Genomic DNA, 3,186 nt, shown 5'->3' with positions numbered 1-3,186 from the left:
TGTGATCATCAACAATGGTGCCAAAGGACTTGGAGCTCTCAAACGTGAATCACACTTTGTCACAATTCCGCACAACTAACCAGCAAGTGTACTGAGTCATCCAAGTAATACCTTACGTGAGTAAGGGTCGATCCCACGGAGACTGTCGGCTTGAAGCAAGCTATGGTTACCTTGTAAATCTCAGTCAGGCGAATTCAGATGGTAATGGAGAATAGATAATTAAAAGATAAATAAAACATAAAGTAAAGATAGAGATACTTATGTAATTCATTGGTAGGAATTTCAGATAAGCGTATGAAGATGCTTTGTTCCTCCTGAACCTCTGCTTTCCTATTGCCTTCTTCCAATCATTCATACTCCTTTCCATGGCAAGCTTTATGTTGGGCATCACCGTTGTCAATGGCTACTTCCCGTCCTCTCAGTGAAAATGTTCCAAATGCGCTGCCACCACACGGCTAATCATCTGTCGGTTCTCGATCATGTTGGAATAGGATCCATTGATCCTTTTGCGTCTGTCACACACCCAACAATTGCGAGTTTGAAGCTCGTCACAGTCATCCCTTTCCAGATCCTACTCAGAATACCACAGACAAGGTTTAGACGTTCCGGATCTCAGGAATGGCCACCAATAATTCTAGCCTATACCACGAAGGTTCCAATCTTAGATTAGAAACCCAAGAGATACACATTCAAGCTTGTTTGCATGTAGAACGGAAGTGGTTGTCAGTCACGCGTTCATAGGTGAGAATGGTGATGAGTGTCACATAATCATCACATTTGTCATGTTCTTGGGTGCAAATGAATATCTTGGAGAAGAAATAGACTTGAGTTGAATATAAAAACAATAGTACTTTGTATTAATTCATGAAGAACAGCAGAGCTCCACACCTTAATCTATGGTGTGTAGAAACTCCACCGTTGAAAATACAAAAGTGATAATGGTGTAAGCATGGCCGAATGGCCAGCCTCCAAGGTCTAGGGGCTAAACGTCCAAAGATCCCCTAATACAATAGCAAAATGTCCTATTTATAGAAAACTAGTAGCCTAGGGTTTACAGAAATCAGTAATTAATACAGAAATCTTCTTCCGGGCCCACTTGGTGTGTGCTTGGGCTGAGCATTGAAGCTTCCATGTGTAGAGACTTTTCTTGGAGTTAAACGCCAGCTTTTGTGCCAGTTTGGGCGTTTAACTCCAGCTTTTGTGCCAGTTCCGGCGTTAAACGCCAGAATTCTTGAGCTGAATTGGAACGCCTATTTGGGCCATCAAATCTCGAGCAAAGTATGAACTATTATATATTTCTGGAAAGCCCAGGATGTCTACTTTCCAACGCAATTGAGAGCGCGCCAATTGGGCTTTTGTAGCTCCAGAAAATACACTTCGAGTGTAGGGAGGTCAGAATCCAACAGCATCTACAGTCCTTTTTCAGCCTCTGAATCAGATTTTGGCTTAGGTCCCTCAATTTCATCCAGAAAATACCTAAAATCATAAAAAAATACTCAAACTCATAGTAAAGTCCAGAAAAGTAAATTTTAAATACAAACTAATAAAAATATAATAAAAACTAATTAAAATATACTAAAAACATACTAAAAATAATACCAAAAAGTGTATAAATTATCCGCTCATCAGATGACTGATCCGAAAGAAAAAGGCAAGGCTAAGGCCAGTTCCGGTAAGAGGAAGAGAGGACAGTCCTCCGTTGCTCTATCAGATATCCTATCAGATGAATCTTGGCGCGAAAAGAACTTTACTGATCAACTTGTGCCTGCTAATGACCCAGTCAAATTTGCCAATCTTTACTATGAACTCAAGTTTCCGATCTTTCGAGACACACGGCACCTCTACTTGGAAAGGACGCTCAAAATACCAACCGAATTAAGGAAGTACACTGAAGAGCAGATCAAACAGAGATGTTGGGTATTTTTTGAAAGAGATCTGGCAGAGGTAAACGCATCATGGGCCCATGAGTTCTATTCTAACTATTTTAGGACGACCCTTGATGCATTGCAACTTAGGAGAAAGCATATTTTAGTCACTGAGGAGGCGATAGAGGATAACCTCCACTTCCAGCCTAAAACAGATGATACAGATGGTTATCAAAAGGCCGAGGAGTCTATTAGATTCATGAATTTTGATTGGGATGCTGTACGGCGTATCATAGCCATTGATCCTGATATTCCGTGGGTTATAGGAAAGTCAAAGGTCACTCCAAGGGGTATCAAGATTATCTATCTCAATGATAAGGCTAGACTGTGGCAACAGATACTGAGTAATTATGTTATGCCTAGTACCCACGAGTCAGAAGTGCCAGCTGCCATGATCATCCTTATTTAGTGCGTCATGGAAGGAAAGGACCTATACCTTCCAAGATTCATCAGAAAGTACATGTCTAGAGTTCATGTCAGAGGCACCCTGCCTTTTCCTTATTTGATCACCCAAATGGCTCGTCAAGCTGAGGTGCCTTGGGAGCCAGAGGATGATAGACCACCGATTGCCGATTGCAAGAAGCTTATTCTGCACGGCAAGCAGTTCAGACCTCTAGGCCACAGACCACTTACTGTTATTACCTCTACTGATGTCCTCAGCAGCACCTTCAGCACCTACAACACCACCTGCTTCCGCAGCACCATCATCCGCTTCTCAGCCAGTCTACCATCTTGTGCACTGCCTTTTTGAGCGCCTTGATCAGATGGAACGCCGCAATCAGCGGCGTTATGAACAGTCTGAGCGTCGCAACAAGCGACGCTATGCCCATCTGAAACTAATTGTGACTATTGGGCGTACTGACATCCCCTCCGAGCCTGACACACTCTCGGAGCACTCTGAGGAGGAGGATGACCAGGAGGAGGACCAGCAGCAGGCACAGCACGAGGAGACTCAGCCTGAGCAGCCTGCAGAGCCTCAAGCACCAGCACAGCCACCGCCGACAGAGCCAGCGGCACACCCTTCAGTAGGCGATGACCCTTCACACCCAGCTTGACTAAGAGCATCGAGGACGATGCCGTGATTTAAGTGTGGGGAGGTCGCCGTCTCCGGTGGATTATATTTTGGTGAACCATTTCAGACTTTTATCCTATTTTGCTTTATTTTATTTTATTTTTCTTTTAGTACTTGCACATTTCTATTTTATTGTACTTCTGTTTATTTTTACCTTGTTACATTTTGTATATATCTTAGATATTTAGC

The 3,186-nt window shown here is 43.0% G+C and overlaps 1 pseudogene; it reads left to right on the top strand.

Annotated features, from left to right (window-relative positions):
* The first annotated feature begins 2,439 nt into the window (after positions 1-2,439).
* LOC148579570 (uncharacterized) lies at positions 2,440-2,980 on the top strand (annotated as a pseudogene).
* The last annotated feature ends 206 nt before the right edge of the window (positions 2,981-3,186 follow it).

The sequence above is a fragment of the Arachis ipaensis genome, chromosome B10 (assembly GCF_059453495.1).
Source record: "Arachis ipaensis isolate K30076 ecotype BB chromosome B10, ASM5945349v1, whole genome shotgun sequence".
NCBI lineage: Eukaryota > Viridiplantae > Streptophyta > Magnoliopsida > Fabales > Fabaceae > Arachis > Arachis ipaensis.
This window is presented reverse-complemented; position numbering and strand designations above follow the sequence as displayed.